The sequence below is a fragment of the Pseudorca crassidens genome, chromosome 9, assembly GCF_039906515.1.
Source record: "Pseudorca crassidens isolate mPseCra1 chromosome 9, mPseCra1.hap1, whole genome shotgun sequence".
NCBI lineage: Eukaryota > Metazoa > Chordata > Mammalia > Artiodactyla > Delphinidae > Pseudorca > Pseudorca crassidens.
The window spans coordinates 106371684-106391162 of NC_090304.1; the positions used below are offsets into that span (position 1 = coordinate 106371684).

The window sequence follows — 19479 nt, forward strand, 5'->3', positions numbered from 1 at the left end:
CTAAAATCCTGCCTCAGCAGGGGTTGCACATAATCCATCGTTTACAGATGAGAAAACTGAGATTTCAAAATATGAGTGAGTGTCCGCGGTCCCAGAGGGGAAGTCATCGGCAGGACAGCGGCTGGACGCCCGGCCCCTCCCGGCCAGACCGGCAGCCTTTGTTCCGCCCTGCTTTCCGGGACGCAGGGGCTGTCGCGTACTTCGGCAGCACCGAAGCAGTCAGCACAGAGCCTTTGGCAGACCCAGATCTCTACTTGCCGAGGGACGCGGAGAGGAGAGACCACAGTCTAGCTTCCTCCCCGCCGGGAGCTGTGAGGGGTTTGTGAGACTAGAATGTCTTTCACATGCCTTCCTGGGCTATGGTTTGCCTTCTTCTGAGAAAGACAGGAAGCAGACGTGAGGTGGTGAAGAAGCACACGGCACTGGCCGTCGGGAGCAATGACTCACTCATTCACCAGCGTTCGACACTTATTGGGCACCCACTGCATGCCAGACCCTGAGACAAGATGGGTCCAGATGTGAGCAAGGAAGCTGGGAAGGCGATGTGCAAATTCAAAGCTGGAGCCAGAGACAGAGGACGCCCTGGGAGCAGCAGGCAAGCAGTGGCGGGATGGGAGGGGCGAGACCGGGCCAGATGCTATCTTTTGCAGACACAAAACTTGTGGAGGATGAAGTGGCCTCCTTGGAGAATGCCTGGTAAATGCTAAAAGCAAGATCAATTTCTGACTTTTTCTCTATATAGGGGAAGCCTCCTGACCCTGGTGGAGGTGCCTGTAGCTACAGAACCAACTGTGATTTCATATTTACGGCTGGAATTTACAGCTCTGCCCTCCCAACCCCCTAAGACAGCCAAGGTCCCTTCAGATGGACATTTGAGCTTGGGCTGATTTTCGGTACTTCCTGGGGAGAAGAAAGAAAAGAAAAGAGTTGGGAGGATGATGGTGGAGGGAGGAAGTGTCCGCCTTCAGGTCTTGGGAGAGACAGTCACTGGGTGGTGACTATTGAGTGGACGTGCACGGCCCCCCCTGGACCACAAGGGCAAGGCAGGTGGGGAGCAGGGCAGTTTTCTAGAATTCTTGTACAATCCCTGTGCAGACTTGCGCCCACCCCCTGGAGCCTCGCCCCAGCAGCTCAGGAACAGCTGGAGGACACGGCAGCTGCTGGCCTTAGCTGAGTGCGTGGCTGGCGCGGCCGCCCCCATCGCTCAGGTCCTGGCCCCACCTGCCGCTGCAGCTTCGTGCCCTTCCTGCCCTGGAGACGTGACCACTGCTGCTCCTTGTGCGCCCCTCCCCCCGGGGCCGGACCTGAGCCCCCAGCCCTTTCTCCTGCCCGCCTGCTCCTCTGGTGGCCGCTCCTCTGTGACCGCCCTGCTCAGCATACCCTCCATCACTTCTGTAGCCCCTGTCCTCCTCCAGTACTTTTTCCTGCTTGCGTGGTGCCGAGTCTGGAGACAGAATCTCAGATCCCACTGGCTGAGCAGATGGGGTGCTGCTGTCCAGCTCTGCTGTTTGCCTCCCGCCCCTGCCCTCTCCTCAGACACAGGTGACCAGAGCGACCCTTTTAAGTGTCAGTTGCCTCTTGCCATTCCTTGACTCGGGGCTCTAATGGCTGCCATTCATTCTGAGAGCAGAGGCCAGGTTCCCTTCATCAAGGGACAACAAAGCTTTACACGGCCTGACCCCGGCCCATCACTCCCCCGCCCACTCACTTGGCTCCAGCCACACTGGCCCCCCTGGCCGCTCCTCACATGTGCCAGCTCACCCTGGACAAGGGCTGCCCGCTTCTCCTGTCCCTGGGGGGCTCTTCCCCTGGACGCCCACATCGCTCACTTCTCTGCTGCCTTCAGTGTAGACCAGCCAGGCTAGAAAGAGAGCTTTGCAAAAGGATAAGATGAGAAAAACATCCAAATTCACCTCCCCCACCTCCTTCCCTTCCCTTCTGGCAGTCTCTAGTCTCTTCACTCTGGTTTTCTTTTTCTCCGGAGCATGTGCCAGACATGGCTGAATCCGGGGCTCAGCCACCTCTGAAATCTCTCCCATCTCACAGCTCTTCTTTCCTCTGGTTCAGTTTCACTCCCTTCTCCACAGTGTTGGCAAAATAGCCTCCAGCCTCTCTGGGCTTTAGCGTTCAGTTTGCAAACCCAGTACAAAAAGCAGGCTCCATTTCCAGTGGTTCCTGAAAGAGGACAAGGGCTGATTCTCCCTGGACCAACTTGAGACTTGGCTTATTTTTGAACCACACTGTGTGGCCAGGGGAGGGGACCCTTCTGCTTGGTGAGGCCCGGGTCACATATCTGTCCCTGGAAATGGAGTGGGGGTGGGATAAGCCCTGCCCAAAGCACCGAGCTTGAAACTGATGAGCAATGGTTCCCAAAGGGAGATGCGGGCACAGCTCCCAGGAGAAGGGGAGATGGATCCAGGGCAGATGAGAAGACTCTATATTCACTGGGTTCCCCCCAACCACTTCCCCGTTTGCTTCCCAGCTCTTCCCCCTGGGCCCATCCTGTCTGCACCCTGCAGTCATTTTGAGCTCACAAAATATACTGTATCATCTGTTACTCTCCTGTTAGTAAGTCTTTGGTGCCTAGAGGTTACAGTCCAAGTATCTTAGACCAGCATTAAAAGCCACCGCAGATCGGCCTCACCTCATCTTTCCCATCTTGTCTCCTTGAAAGCTCTCAGCCTGGCCTGGTGGGGCTGCTCGCTGCCGAATCCCCCTCCCATGCTTTCTCTGCGTGAGCCCCCCCCCCAAATATAGCGGTGTCACCTCCAACCCGACTACTTCCTTCAATTCTTGGCCGTGCGTTTCTGAAGCCCTAGAATATTGACCACTTCTGGCCTTTCCTATACATTGTCCTACATTGTTAGCTATCCACTCAAGACCTCTCCCTCCATTCCTCCAAGCCTGTGGTAGGTCACTTGAGGGTAGAGACCATCTTGCATGTTCCCCGTAGCCCCAACTGTGAGAACCCGATAAATCATGGCTGCTCGTTTAGGTGCCACTCTTCCTACATATCAGCCTGATTCCAGAGAGCTTGCCTCTGCCTCCTCAGGCCCCGCAGCTGGATGCTGAGACTGTGGGTTGTGTGTGACACCAAGGACAAGTCAGTGGGTCGCTGAAGGAGTTAGAAACGTGAAGAGTCTTCACACACTCTGTCCCCCCCTTCTCTCTTCCTGCCTCCTTCCTCAAAAGGAGGGATTTCCTCACCAGGGAACAGTGTGATCTCTCAGATTGTTCCTAGTGGTCTCTCGTCCTCTGGAGATGGGTTCCGTGCTCTCATATAACTGGTCAATCCCTGCTTTCTTGTCTTCACCCCTCCCCCACTGCTTGCCCCCCTGCTTGCCCCCCTGCTTCCCCCACTTCACACTCTCCCTCGGACACTGCCGTGCTGTTGTGGGCACTGCCCTCCAGCCAGGAGTGCTGGCCGTGTGACCTTGAGCTCTCTGAGTCTCAGTACTCAGATTGTAAGGTAGAGATGCAGGATGTACTTCACAGTTATCACACAGACCAAATGAATAAGGCATGAAAACGCTTTTGATGGCGCTAGATGCAGAGCGAGCGCTCAGCTTCTGGTGATGGAGCACAGTCCGTCTCTCTCAGCTGCTGCCTCTTTGGTCACCGCTGACATGAGACTGCCATCTAGTAGGCTTGCCGCTGACCACTGTGAGGGGCTGGCGGGGATGGGGGCCAAGTCAGGCCCCACGTCCTCCTGGGGCAGGGAGCGTGGATGTCTGCTCTGGCTCTGAGGTGTGAGCATGCGGCTGTCGTGCCTCTGTGGGTCCATAGCCCAGTCCCCAGGCGTGGATCTGCCAGCATCTCCAGTGGTCTCCCTGCTAATCAGAGGGTGGAACAGAAATCCTAATCTGACCCGCACGTGGCTCTGGGTCACTTTTCCTACCAACTCCTGCTTCACGCTGTAGGTGGCACACAGGGCAGGGGGCTACGCTGAGTTTGCAGGTTTTCATTTTTATGAAGCTCAGGCCCACCTTCCCTCCACTTTTTAGCCATTTTCCAGATCATCAGGTAGAATGAGTGTGTTGATGGGGACATATCCAGTGCTCCTATGGTACAGAGACCTTCAAGTGAACGGGAATAAAACAAACCAAGAGTGGCTCTGTGAGGATAAAGTCCTACCGTGAGAACGACCTTTAGAGTCAGACCCCCGTTCTGAATCATAAAGAAGTCGAGAACTTGAGCCCAGAAAGGAAGAAGGAACAGGGAGAAGAAGCAGAACTCAGTAACACGGCACAGCATTTCCAAGAGTGTGTGCACCTACCCCTCCGGAGCTGACTAGGTGGGAAACTGCTCGGAGAACGATGCGTGTGACACCACCCACTGGAGCTCTGCGGTGCACATCGACGTAACCTCAGAAGTCGTAAAGGGAAAAAAATGTGTTTGACTTGATGTAGCTGAGTTTTTGCCAGATTAGATGGGTAGAGCTACACTTTTTTTCTGCATAACGACTATGAACACTTCACAGAGCTGTTGTTTCTCCGAGTATGTCATCAACCACGCAAAGTTACACACAGCTCCATATTGGACTCTGTGTACATTGTAGGAGTTCATTCACTCATTCAGAAATATTTTTGATCCCCTACTGTGCGCCAGACCCTTAGGCCCAATGATGAGAAAGACAAATCCTCTACCTCATGGAGCTTACCTTCTCCTGGGCAGAGACCGACAAAAAGCACACCAGATGGTGACAAGTAGGGTAAACAAGGGTCCCTGTCTGCAGAGAAGGTGGGAGGGATGGACTAGAATTTCAGGTGTGTGTATGTGGGGGGTAGATAAGTCACCCAGACATCCCAGGAGTGGAAGCGTCAGGGCCTGGCCCCAGATGTGGGATGTGCCACCTGGATCTGAAGAGCTGCAAGGAAGCCAGTGAGTTTGTGAGGGGCGGGCGTGGGGTTTAAGGGACAGGAGGAAGGAGGTGTCAGAGTGGGTGCTGGAATGATTCTGTCAGAGGCTCAGAGAAGGGGAGGCCTGGGGAAGGGGCAGGAGTGAAAGAAGGGTAGTAGAAAGCCCTCATGGCATTCCACACGTGGGGAACGATCACAAGGGAAGGTGGGAGGTGGAGAGCACAGCACATGCTCTGGGCTCGAGGTCACAGGGTGTGGACTCAAGTCCCCCCCCCCCGCCCCACAGATCTCCGTCCCACAGTTACCAGGCAGGAGAGCGGCAGCCCTCCCCAGGATGCTGGGTGGTTATACATGATGCTGTGTGGTTATGTGTGTGCCAAGTGCCACAGAAAGGGACGGGATGGTTTCCACAGAAACAGGTACTCGGGCACCTTTGCCAGCAGTGATGTGTGAACTGCTCTATTCCATCACGGTTCAGGTAGAGGCAGGAGGCTGGTCTCTACGATGCCTTGGACATCTTTCTTGCTCTTAATACCCTCTCCCAATCCCCACGCCTCAATGAAAGAAGAAATAGGTACTATTGCCCATCACGTTTTAGAAACAGGGAGACAGTGAGAGCAGTTAGGAGTTTCGTTTGAGTTCTTCCTGGAACTCAACACTTGGAAGTGGAGCCAAGATAGGGCTCCACAGTTGTGTCTGTTCTGCTGACCATGACTCATTTCCAGAAGCTAGCCATGCATTCTATAAAAAGTTTTAATTGTGGTAAAATACACGTGACATAGAATAACATCTTAACCGTTTTTAAGTGTACAGTTGAGTGTTAAGTGCATTCACATTGTTGTGTAACCCATCCCCAGACGTCCTTTCATCTTACAAAATAGAAACTCTGCCCATTAAACAAAAATTCCCCCATTACCCCTCCCCCCAGCCCCCGGCAACCACCATTCTACTTTCTGTCTCTATGAATTTGATGGCTCTGGGGATCTCTGATAAACGGAATCATACAATATTTATCTTTTTGTGACAGATTTTCTTCACTTAGCATAATGTCCCCAAGGTTTGTCCATGTTATATGTGCCAGAATTTCTTTCTTCTGTAACACTGGATAATGTTCCATTATATATATTTATCCATGCTTCCATCAGTGGACACCTGGGTTGCTTCCTTCTTTTGGCTATTGTGAATAACACTGCTTTGAACACAGGTGTATGAATATCTGTTTGAGACCCCATCTTCAATTCTTGTCCAGAAGTAGAATTGCTGAATGGAAAATATGGTGATTGTATTTTCAATTTCTTGAGAAACCTTCACACTGTTTTTCATAGTAACTACACCACTTTACATTCCCACATATAAGGCACAAGAGTTCCAATTCCTCCACATCTTTGCCAACACTTCTATTTTATGTTTTTGTTTCTTTGTTTGGTTTGACTTTCTTTTATTGTAGTCATCCCATTGGGTGTGTATGTCTCACTGTGGTTTCGATTTGCATGTTTTTAATTATTAGTGATGTTGATTAGTGATGTTTTCATGTGATGTTTGGCCATCTGTGTATCTTCTATTCACGTCCTTTGGCCATTTTTAAGAGGGTTGTTTGTTTGCTAGTCAAGAAATTTTAATTATCACTGGGATAAGATAATAAATATAAAGGAATAGGGCAAGCTGGGCTAAGAGTTTATCAGCCCTGACTCCAATATCCCAGCTGGCCAAACCTCTCAACCTCCCCACGGACATGGCAAAACCTCCTATTCAGGGTGGCTGTTGAAACTAGTGGTGAGAAATTCTGCCCCCCGAGAAATGACTGGGGAGAATCAGGGCTGGCTTTAGGGCCCTACCTTTCATCCAAACTGAGGTTGAAGAAGAAATTATTTCTGTGTAAACAAAAATTTTTGTCCCTTCCCTTTTCCCTTTTTCAGCCCAATCTGAAGTATTACTATATGCACAGCAACCACAGCAACTAGAACCACCACCATCCCGACCACCACCACTGCTACCAGCATGGATCACGAGCTCACCGTGGACCACATCTGGTGCCCCCAGATGGAATCCGTCGGTGTTCAAATCCCTAGGTGAGAAATCGCCAGCCATTAAGTCATCTGATTGGCTAAACATCCTAAGCATCTGAAAATGAGAAGACAACGTGCGTCGTCTTTTTTTGTTTTTCATCCGTACCAGAAAGTAATGAAACGGAGGTTGGGAATTTTAAGCAGCAGCTTCAGTCAGGCTGGGTGGTTTACAGAGATTAACTTACCCCCTTGGAGTGCTCAGCAACCAACCAGAAGGCTTTCCCCAACGAAGCAATTTTATAATTAAGTGATAATTGTTTTTTGGAGGTTTCTTTTTCCCCCTGGGTAGCCTAGAGAAAGATAAACAGCTGCAGGAATCAATAAGCATCAAGGTCATAGGCTGAATTATTTACCAGTTCTCTGCTATTTATCTCAAACTTTCCTCTCTACAAGGAAAAAATTGTGTCTACTTCACATGAGATTTAGAACGTACCTAGTTTAGTTTCACAGTTGTTATTACTGTCTTTACCTTTTTATGACTGAGCAAAATTGCTGTTTCGCTAACAAAGTCTAGAGAGTGGGAGCATGGAAGGGTGTGATGCCAGGGTTCATTCACTGGGCTGGGCCCTAAGCTGTAGGAGTACTGGGGTTGGGGCATGGGCAGCAAAAGATGCAGGCTGTCTGCACCTAGCCCCATACACTGCTTATTTTCATGATTACTACAATGTCTCCCTAACAGCCCTCCTAACCTTCTGGTTCTTGTCCCACCCACTGTGGATGCCTCAATCTTCGGTCAAAATGATCTTTCCTAAACACAAATCTGTCAATTCTCTATGAAGAAGTCTCTAGGATGATCTAAATCCACATAAGGAACCCAGCCGTACATCCCTTATGGGTTTTGCAGCATCGTTCCCCTCTGTGCACACCTGGCCTCATGTCCTACTGCTCCCTGACTTCCGCACTAAATTCCTGCCGTACTTCTTTGAGTTCTTCAAACCTACCACGGGTCACCTCAGGGTGACCCCTCAGGGTCACCTCAGCTGTTGGTCCTGCTGGAATAATATCCTTCTCTTTCCCAGGGTAAGCCCAACTCATCTACATTCTATTAGCTCCCCCCTCCCCTTTTAAGTCTGGGTGATTGCCACTTCGTGGGTACCCCCAGAGCACACGTCCCAACCCCCATGACATGTCTTGGGTCATTTGAGATGAAGGACCATCCTTATATGAGCATGTATAATATCACTAATAATAGTTCAATGTCTAGCCTATAATAGATAGTCAATACCTATTTGTGCAGTTGATGAAGGAATCTCATAAGTTACCTTGGGCCACGGAGAAGGAAATGGGGCTCAGGGAAAGTGTTGCCTGGTAGAATGTTGCTGTGAAATTGTAACTAAGCCTCTCTGCAGAGCACCTTGCTTGCCTTTGGCTGAACCACACACTAACAGAAAATAGCTGTGAAGGTTTAAAGAAAGCACGATACGCTATAAAAATTAATATTAAAACTCAATATATTGAGAGTTGGTTATTTTTTTATAAGATTGTTATTCCTCTAAGCAAACCTGCCCATTTCCATGTATTTTACTATTGAATCAATTTGTATACAACCTTCAATAACCTGTTCTATAAAACAACAAGATACCTGCACCAAAGATATGTACTTTTTGGTGAGTCCTTCACTTTTTCAGACCATTAGCACATTCAATAACAGGTACAGGAATAAAGAGAGATTCAGGGGACCATCTAGGCAAGATAGGTATGCTTGACCTCTGCCAATTCCGAGTTGAGTTAGAAGCACCTACACCCCAAATCAAGTTGACTTAATGTTATTTCATGTCCTTTGCAGGCACATTACCAGTTTTTCTTCTTGGGCTGGTAGGTAACTTTGAGTCACCTCTATATTTGGATGGAAGGCTATGTGATAAACATGAACAGAATCTCTGGGTAGATAACTCAGATTTTCCTTATTTGGAGTTTTGAGTGCTTTGTAGACACATCTAAGACACGTGGTCTCCTATCTGAGGTCCTTCATCTTCCTTGTGGTCTTGGATGTTGACCCTGGCTCCAGGCCAGGGACCAGGCGCTCTGGCTCAGTGTGCTTGCAGGGCTGTGAGCAGCTTTGGAAGAGCTCCTTGATCTCTATTAAGGGTGTAGATACCAATGATGCACTCATTTTCCCACTTTCTTTCTCACTCCTCCATTAGTGACCAGAAACTATTAGTGAATGACCAGAATCAGTCTGGCTGCTTGGTGAGATTAGAAGACTTTTACTTGTCTTGCAACTGCTTGTAGAAAGCCAGGTGCAGCATCAGGTTATCGTGAACTCACTTTCTCTCTCTGCGTCTCTCCTATTAAGTAACGCCACCCTGGGGCTTGTTCCTGATAAAGCAGCTTTATAGAATGCAAAGTGATGGGTCTCCACACAACCCTGGTTATTATTCTCCATCCAGGGATGGCTTAAGTTAAGTACGGCAACATGTTGGCAACAGTCAACAGTCAGGAGGCAACAGTCCCTCCTGAGAATCTTGGTTTTAATTCTGAGACAGTGTTTATCTTGAGAAGAGATTTTTCAGAGGTTAGATAGGGGCAGGCCTACATAGGGGCTGAGAGGCTGGATAGGACGCACCACTGGCTATTTGGAAGGATTCAAATAACTCTACAGCAGGAACTCGAACCAGCTTTGCGGAATATTCTGAAACCCAATTCTTCACATTAATCATTCTAATCCTAACATCCAGAGACTGGAGGGGAGCAGTGTCCCCATGAGGACCACTGAAAGGAAAATCCTGAGAACAAATGGAAAGTGCTGGAAATAGGAGCAGCTGAACTGAGAGCCCAGAAAGCCTGCAGCCCAGAAAAAGCTGGTTTAGGATCAGGCAAATGATTAGGTGATTAGGAAATCCTACGCAGTACAGTGAGCAGGCATGCTTATTATTCTTCTTGCACTGATTAGATACCAGCAGAGGTTTGGAAGGGTGAGGGCATATCCCATGCCACACAGGTTGACCCTTGAATCTATATATGTGTATTGTTTTCCCTTACTGAAAAACTGCATTTACTATTTATCCACAGAACCGCTCTACTTTCTTAAAGACTATCAATCAACTGCCCTGTTTTTTAAGAAATACGTTGATTCTACCATAAACAAAGTTAGCAAGCATTAAAGTAGGGATTGGATACTCTTTTCAAAGTCCCTGTCCCCAGTTAAAAAGTGATAGCACGTTCTAATTGTTTGCTTTAAATCGGGATAACACAGGGCTTGCATAAGAAATTTGAGATACCATGCAAAGTTACCAAATTTTCTTGGGCAAAGAAAATTAAAGAAGTACTATATTAGTTGGGATTTATTCTAAGCTGCTATTACAGAGACCCACTCAGTGCAATGCTTAAATGAGAATTCAAAATCTCAGACTTTTTATTAAAAGTACTTCTCAGCCAGTAGACAGGGGGACAGAAACTTAGGACACAGACACACACACACCTTTCCTTTTAAGGCACAACTAGGAAGTGGCAGCCCTCAGTCACATGGCCACACAGCCAAGCAAGGCTGGGAAACCAGCCTTCAGCTGGGTACCAGTGTTCCCAGGTAAGAACCAGGAATTCTGTTACTGAAGGAAGAAGGATCAAATGATATTGGTGGACAGTTTGCAGGTTCTTCCACAGGTGCACACACAGAAGGTATGTAGGACAACATGGAACTCAAGATATTAAACTACTACTTGGACTGAGGTTGTAATTGAAATAAAAAAGAGGAGAAAAAGGAACTTGAGGTAGGTAAGTGGCAGTCCTCCCAGACTTAGATAAAGAGGATCAAACATAGATATGTATGTTGCAATTAGAAGAGGAAAGGAGTATGTAGTCCACTTTCAAGTCCTTTAAATTTGGTCCAAACTAGCCTAAATGGTGCTCAACTCTATTCAGTTGTGTTGCTTGATAGTGGCAGTCCCATAAGGCAGTTCTCTTTAATTGGGCTGGATTTGAAAATTTGTAATTCTTTAGCTCTTTATTTTGAAATGTCCCTCTTTATTCCCGGTGATATCACATGTTCTGGAGTCTACATTATCTGAAATTAACAGTCTCTCCAGCTTTCTTATTGTTAATGGTTTGCTTTTTTTGTGTGTGTGTGGTACGTGGGCCTCTCACTGTTGTGGCCTCTCCCGTTGTGGAGCACAGGCTCCGGACGTGCAGGCTCAGTGGCCATGGCTCACGGGCGCAGCTGCTCCGCGGCATGTGGGATCTTCCCGGACCGGGGCACGAACCCGTGTCCCCTGCATTGGCAGGCGGACTCTCAACCACTGCGCCACCAGGGAAGCCCTGCTTAACATATTTTTTTATACATACCTGTGTCTTCATATTTAAAGAGGTTTCTTGTAGACAAGACATAGTTGAGTCTTGCGCATGTATTCAGTCTGACAATTTCTGCCTTTTATTTGATGCGTTTAGACCATTTATATTTAATGTGATTATTGATATGGTTGGATTTAAGTCTACCATGTTGCTACTGGTTTTCCTTTTGTTTCATGTGCTCTTTGATCTTATGTCATCATTTTCTGTGGCTTTTTTGGATTAATTAAGGATTTTCTATGATTCCATTTTATGTCCACTACTGGCTAATTAGTTACATTTTTTGTTTTATTTAATTTAATTTAATTTTTATTTTTTAGTGGTTGTTCTAGGGTTTATAATATGCCCTTAACTTATCATAGACTGTTTTGAAACAATATCCCATCATTTCTTATATAATGTAAGATCCTTACAACAGAACACTTACATTCTCCTGTTCATCCTTTGTGCTATTTGGATTGTACATTTTACGTATACATATGTTATAAAATTCCATAATATGTTACTGTTTTTTTTGCTTTGAACATTCCTTTATCTTTTGAGAAATTAAAAGATGAGGAAAAAAGGAAATATTAATATTTTAAAATACTTTTTATTTCTTTGTGTAGATCTATAGTTCCATCTGTTACAATTTTTCTTCTGCCCAAATAACTTCTTTCAACATTCCTTGTAGGACTGTTATACTGGTAGTAAATTCTTTCAGCTTTTGTTTGCCTGAAATAGGTTTTATTTTGTCTTCAGTTTTAAAGGCTATTTTCACTGAATGTTATGAAATTGTACAGAAATAGTAGTTATAATATGAGGGTCTTTTTAATGAGGAATTGTTAATATTCACTAAAATGAGTTGGCCAAAATGTTTGTCTGTACACCACTGGCCAGTTTTATTACATGGCAGGAATGTAATTATTTTGTTGAACAAAATAATTTTTTTTAATTGGGGTATAGATTTTTTTAAATTGGTATATAGTTGCTTTATAATGTTGTGTTAGTTTCTGCTGTACAGTGAAGTGAATCAGCTGTATGTTTACATATATCCCCTCTTTTTTTGATTTCCTTCTCATTTAGGTCACCAAAAAGCACTGAGTAAAGTTCCCTGTGCTATACAGCAGGTTCTCATTAGTTATATGTTTTATACATATTAGTGTATATATGTCAATCCCAATCTCCCAATTCATCTGACCCCCACCCTCCCCACTTGGTGTCCATATGTTTGTTCTCTACATCTGTGTCTCTATTTCTGCTTTGCAAACAGTTTCTTCTGTACCATTTTTGTAGATTCCACATATATGCGTTAATATACGATATTTGTTTTTCTCTTTCTGATATATTTCACTCTGTATGACAGTCTCTAGGTCCATCCACGTCTCTACAAATGATCCAATTTAATTCCTTTTTATGGCTGAGTAATATTCCATTGTATGTATGTACCACATCTTCTTTATCCATTCATCTGTCGATGGACATTTAGGTTGCTTCCATGTCCTGGCTATTGTAAATAATGCTGCAGTGAACATTGGGGTGCATGTGTCTTTTTGAATTTTGGTTTTCTCAGGGTATATGCCCAGTAGTGGGATTGCTGGGTCAAATGGTAATTCTATTTTTAGTTTTTTAAGGAAGCTTCATACTGTTCTCCATAGTGGCTGTATCAATTTACATTCCCATCAACAGTGTAAGAGGGTTCCCTGTTCTCCACACCCTCTCCAGCATTTAACAAAATAATTTTTAATAAAAACTTAAAATGATTGTAGTAAGTATGAATTCAACATGTACTCATTTTTCTCTACATTAACAGTGGTTTTTGTTGTTTTCGTTTTTTTTTTTTTTAAACAGTGGTTTACAAACATTGATGGTGTATATCCTGGAGGGCTTGAAGCTATGAGGAGCAGAGGAGGGATATTCCTGGGTGAGGGTGTGGTGTGTGTGTGTGCAGGAGTTCTAACTGAAGCCCAGTAATTGAAGCTTGAAGCATGACTATAGGGATTCCTCTATTGACAAAGACATTGAGCAGCCACTCAAGTTGTAGATGAAAGAATAAATATCTCTGTTCCACTTTGTCTTTCGTCCCTCAACACTGTAAAGGAGATAGGACTGAAAATTATCAGGATGTGAAATTAATACTCATGGACTTAATAGTGAAGGAATGGACAAAACATCAGAAGCATTTTAGAAAGTATCTTTTTGGACAACCAATCAGGGTACTTTGTTGGTCTGTCTCTAAAAGGAGCCACACACTGGATAAACAGTCATTTTATTTTATTTATTTATTTTTTAATATCTTTATTGGAGTATAATTGCTTTACAATGTTGTGTTAGTTTCTGCTGTACAACAAAGCAAATCAGCTATATGTACACATATATCCCCCATCCCCTACCTCTTGAGCCTCCCTCCCACCCTCCTTATCCCACCCCTCTAGGTGGTCACAAAGCACCGAGCTGATCGCCCTGTGCTATGCGGCTGCTTCCCACTAGCTACCTGTTTTACATTTGGTAGTGTATGTATGCCAATGCTACTCTCTCACTTCGTCCCAGCTTCCCCTTCACCCCTGCATTCTCAAGTCCGTTCTCTATGTCTGTGTCTTTATTCCTGCCCTGCCACTAGGTTCATCTGCACCATTTTTTGAAAGATACATATAGCACAATGTTCATTGCAGCACTATTTAACAATAGCCAGGACATGGAAGCAACCTAAATGTCCATCGATAGATGAATGGATAAAGAAAATGTGGCACATGTATACAATGGATTATTACTCAGCCATTAAAAGAAATGAAATTGAGTTATTTGTAATGAGGTGGATGGACCTAGAGTCAGTCATACAGAGTGAAGTACGTCAGAAAGAGAAAAATACCGAATGCTAACGCACATATATAGAATCTAAAAAACAGTCATTTTAGAGCTTCCCTGTAAGGCATATTTCAGATGTTTTCCAGATGGGCACACTATTGACAAATAGTTTATCAAGAGTTTTATTAAAAAGTCAAGGCCAGGGTTGTCAAGCAGAGAAGCCGAATAGCACAGGGAGATCAGCTCGGTGCTTTGTGACCACCTAGAGGGGTGGGATAGGGAGAGTGGGAAGCAGACACAAGAGAGAGGGGATATAGGGATCTATGTATCCATATGGCTGATTCACTTTGTTATACAGCAGTAACTAACACAACAATGTAAAGCAATTATACTCCAATAAAGATGTTAAAAAAAAAAAAAAGATGACTTTCTTCTGGCCTCAGCTAATGGTTGCCAATGCGATTGCCAATAGCAGCTTGTTTCGAGGAAAAGAGAGCTTCCTACTCTGGTTGAGTGGGAAGGCATAGGAGTATATATGTGCCAGGCCATATATACTTTTAGGATTATGTTCAGATAAAGTCGTATTCAACTCTCATATACTCTTGTCTTCAATACCAAGGGTTACCCAATTTCTAGGTAGTCCAAGATATCCCCAAAAAGCATGATAATAATCTTTTTTATCTGATCTGTGCAATATTAGCTACCAATTACATAGGTCCCTCAATAATCCCCAAGGATAACTTGGAAACCATCTCGCCCAGCTGTACACCTTGCTTTGGCTATTCGGGGTCTTTTGTGTTTCCATACAAACTGTGAAATATTTTGTTCTAGTTCTGTGAAAAATGCCATTGGTATTTTGATAAGGATTGCCTTGAATCTGTTTGCTTTGGGTAGTATAGTCATTTTTACAATGTTGATTCTTCCAATCCAAGAACATGGTATAGCTCTCCATCTGCTTGTATCATCCTTAGTTTCTTTCATCAGTGTCCTGTAGTTTTCTGAATACAGGTCTTTTGTCTGCTTAGGTAGTGTTATTCCTAGGTATTTTATTCCTTTTGTTGCAGTGGTAAATGGGAGTGTTTCCTTAATTTCTCTTTTAGATTTTTCATTATTAGTGTATAGGAATGCAAGAGATATTTGTGCATTAATTTTGTATCCTGCTACTTTACCAAATTCATTGATTAGCTCTAGTAATTTTCTGGTAGCATCTTTAGGATTCCCTATGTATAGTATCGTGTAATCTGCAAACAGTGACAGTTTTATTCTTTTCCAATTTGGATTCCTTTTATTTCTTTTTCTTCTCTGATTGCTGGGGCTAAAACTTCCAAAACTATATTGACTAATAGTGAGCAACCTTGTTTTGTTCCTGATCTTAGTGGAAATGGTTTCAGTTTTTCACCATTGAGAATGATGTTGGCTGTGGGTTTGTCATATATGGCCTTTATTATGTTGAGGTAGCTTCCCTCTATGCCTACTTTCTGGCGAGTTTTTTACCATAAATTGGTGCTGAATTTTGTCAAAAGCTTTTTCTGCATCTATTGAGATGATCATATGGTTTTTATCCTTCAATTTGTCAATATGGTGTATCACATTGATTGATTTGCATATGTTGAAGAATCCTTGCATTCCTGGGATAAACCCCACTGGATCCTGGTGTATAACCCTTTTAATGCGCCACTGGATTCTGTTTGCTAGTATTTTGTTGAGGATTTTTGCATCTATGTTCATCAGTGATATTGGCCTGTAGTTTTCTTTTTTTGTGACATCTTTCTCTAGTTTTGGTATCAGGGTGATGGTGGCCTCGTAGAATGTGTTTGGGAGTGTTCCGCTCTCTGCTATATTTTGGAAGAGTTTGAGAAGGATAGGTGTTAGCTCTTCTCTAAATGTTTGATAGAATTCACCTGTCAATCCATCTGGTCCTGAGCTTTTGTTTGTTGGAAGATTTTTTTTTTTTTTTTTTGTGGTACGCGGTCCTCTCACTGTTGTGGCCTCTCCCGTTGCGGGATGCACAGGCTCAGCGGCCATGGCTCACGGGCCTAGTCGCTCCGCGGCATGTGGGATCTTCCCGGACTGGGGCACGAACCTGCGTCCCCCGCATCGGCAGGCGGACTCTCAACCACTGCGCCACCAGGGAAGCCCCTGTTTGTTGGAAGATTTTAATTCACAGTTTCAATTTCAGTGCTTGTGATTGGTCTGTTCGTATTTTCTATTTCTTCCTGGTTCAGTCTTGGAAGGTTGTACTTTCTAGGAATTTGTCCATTTTTTTCAGGTTGTCCATTTTATTTGTGTAGTTGCTTGTAGTAATCTCTCATGAGCCTTCGTATTTCTGCAGTGTCAGTTGTTACTTCTCCTTTTCCGTTTCTAATTCTGTTTATTTGAGTCTTCTCCCTGTTTTTCTTGATGAGTTTGGCTAATGGCTTATCAATTTTGTTTACCATCTCAAAGAACCAGCTTTTAGTTTTATTGATCTTTGCTATCGTTCCCTTCATTTCTTTTTCATTTCTTTCTGATCTGATCTTTATGATTTCTTTCCTTCTGCTAACTTTGGGAGTTTTTGTTCTTCTTTCTTGAATTGCTTTAGGTGTAAGGTTAGGTTTTTTATTTGAGATGTTTCTAGTTTCTTGAGGTAGGATTGTATTGCTCTAAACTTCCCTCTTAGAACTGCTTTTGCTGCATCCCATAGGTTTTGGGTCGTCATGTTTTCATTGTCATTTGTTTCTAGGTATTTTTTGATTTCCTCTTTGATTTCTTCAGTGATCTGTTGGTTATTTAGTCACGTATTGTTTACCCTCCATATGTTTGTAATTTTTACAGTTTTCCTGTAATTGATATCTAGTCTCATAGCATTGTGGTCAGAAAAGATACTTGATATGATTTCAATTTTCTTAAATTTACCAAGGCTTGATTACTATGATTGTGCTACTGTCGATTTCCCCTCTTATGGCTGTTAGCATTTGCCTTATGTATTGAGATGATCCTACGTTGGGTGCATAAATATTTACAATTGTTATATGTTCTTCTTGGATCGATCCCTTGATCATTATGTAGTGTCCTTCTTTGTCTCTTCTAATAGTCTTTATTTTAAAGTCTATTTCGTTTGCTATGAGAATTGCCATTCCAGCTCTCTTTTCATTTCCATTTGCATGGAATATCTTTTTCCATCCCCTCACTTTCAGTCTGTCTGTGTCCATAGGTCTGAAGTGGGCTTCTTGTGGACAACATATTTATGGGTCTTGTTTTTGTATCCATTCAGCCAGTTTATGTCTTTCGGTTGGAGCATTTAATCCATTTACATTTAAGGTAACTATCAATATGTATGTTCCTATTACCATTTTCTTAAATGTTTTGGGTCTGTTATTGTAGGTCTTTTCCTTCTTTTGTGTTCCTTGCCTAGAGAAGTTCCTTTAGTATTTGTTGTAAAGCTGGTATGGTGGTGCTGAATTCTCTTAGCTTTTGCTTGTCTCTGAAGGTTTTAATTTCTCTGTCAAACCTGAATGAGATCCTTGCTGGGTAGAGTAATCTTGGTTTGTTTTTTTCTTTTCATCACTTTATATATGTCCTGCCACTCCCTCCTGGCTCGCAGAGTTTTGTTGAGAGATCAACTGTTAACCTTATGGGGATTCCTTTGTTTGTTATTCGTTGCTCTTCCCTTGCTGCATTAAATATTTTTTCTTTGTATTTAATTTTTGATAGTTTGATTAATTTGTGCCTTGCCGTGTTCCTCCTTGGATTTATCCTGTATGGGACTCTCTGCGCTTTCTGGACTTGGTTGACTATTTCCTCTTCCATATTAGGAAAGTTTTCAACTATAATCTCTTCAAATATTTTCTTAGTCCCTTTCTTTTTCTCTTCTTCTTGTGAGAACCCTATAATTTGAATGTTGGTGTGTTTAATGTTGTCCCACAGATCTCTGAGATTGTCCTTAATTCTTTTCATTCTTTTTTCTTTATTCTGCTCTGCAGTAGTTATTTCCACTATTTTATCTTCCAGGTCACTTATCCGTTCTTCTGCCTCAGTTATTCTGCTATTGATTCATTCTAGAGAATTTTAAATTTCATTTACTGGGTTGTTCATCATTGTTTGTTTGCTCTTTAGTTCTTCTAGGTCCTTGTTGAACGTTTCTTGTATTTTCTCTATTGTGTTTCCAAGATTTGGGATCATCTTTACTATCATTACTCTGAATCTTTTTCAGGTAGACTGCCTATTTCCTCTTCATTTGTTTGGTCTGGTGGGTTTTTACTTTGCTTCTTCATCTGCTGCATATTTCTCTGGCTTCTCATTTTGCTTAACTTACTGTGTTTGGGGTCCTTTTTTCACAGGCTGCAGGTTCGTAGTTCCTGTTGTTTTTGGTGTCTATCACCAGTGGGTAAGGTTTGTTCAGTGGCTTGTGTAGGCCTCCTGGTGGAGGGGCTGGTGCCTGTGTTCTGGTGGATGAGGCTGGATCTTGTCCTTCTGGTGGGCAGGACTGTGTCTGGTGGTGTGTTTTGGGGTATCTGTGAGCGTATCATGATTTCAGGCAGCCTCTCTGCTGGTGGGTGGGGTTGTGTTCCTGTCTTGCTTGTTGTTTGGAATGCGGTGTCCAGCACCGGAGCTTGCTGATCGTTGAGTGGATCTTGGTCTTAGCCTTGAGACAGAGATCTCTGGGAGAGCTCTCGCCGATTGGTATTATGTGCGGCTGGGAGGACTCTGGTGGTCCAGTGTCCTGAACTCGGCTCTCCCACCTCAGAGGCTCAGGCCTGACACCTGGCTAGGCACCAAGACCCTGTCAGCCAGGTGGCTGCAGCATCAGTCTGCCATTATTTTTGCTTTCTTTCTCTCTCAACAACTGAGCACGATAACATACACCCTCTTTCCCCTGAACCGGGAGAGGCTGAAGGAGAGCTGGTGGGAGCAGGAGTAGCCAAAGTCACAGTGGAGGCTTGAGTCCAGTGGAGTCAAAACAGCACGAACCACCTTTCTCCTGTGCCCTGCACCATCTTTCCTAAAGTCATCTTAATTAGTTTATCCACAGCCACAGGGAGCCCACCCCGATTCTGGAATTGGAGAAAAACTACCATAGTGTATTGTCATTACCGCTCTTAACATATAGGAGTCTATCAAGAACCTATAGGGTTCAAGTTCATCTGTTCAACGTTAAAGCATGCCTTTATCTAGCCATGCTTTCCAAGAAAACTTGTTTTTCATTTATAATTTTTTTCTTGTCCTAGAAAAAATATGTACTCCTGTTTGAGTTCATCTGAATTCAAATTCTAGAGGAAAATAGTCTTGTGCTACTTTTCCTCTCATTAGAATGCAGAATGTGACAGTGGGTAGGCTGTGGGCTCTCACACCTGGGAGTAGAAGTGGCAGTGAAATGGCTTTGCATTCATCCCGGAAATACATTGAATGACCAGTGCTGCTGCTGGTGATGAAGACTCAGAGATGGTCAAGGTGTACACGGTCCCTGCCTCCATGGAGCTCCAATCCAGCGATAGAGAAAGGTACTA

The 19479-nt window shown here is 44.2% G+C and overlaps 1 long non-coding RNA gene across 2 annotated transcripts in view; it reads left to right on the forward strand.

Moving 5' to 3' along the window:
- Positions 1-19479, forward strand: part of LOC137231068 (uncharacterized) — a 377188-nt gene that overhangs the window by 243071 nt on the left and 114638 nt on the right. For both annotated transcript variants that reach the window (XR_010946382.1, XR_010946383.1), the window contains exon 4: positions 6776-6928. This is a non-coding gene — a long non-coding RNA (uncharacterized lncRNA). The remainder of the gene's footprint in view (positions 1-6775; positions 6929-19479) is intronic.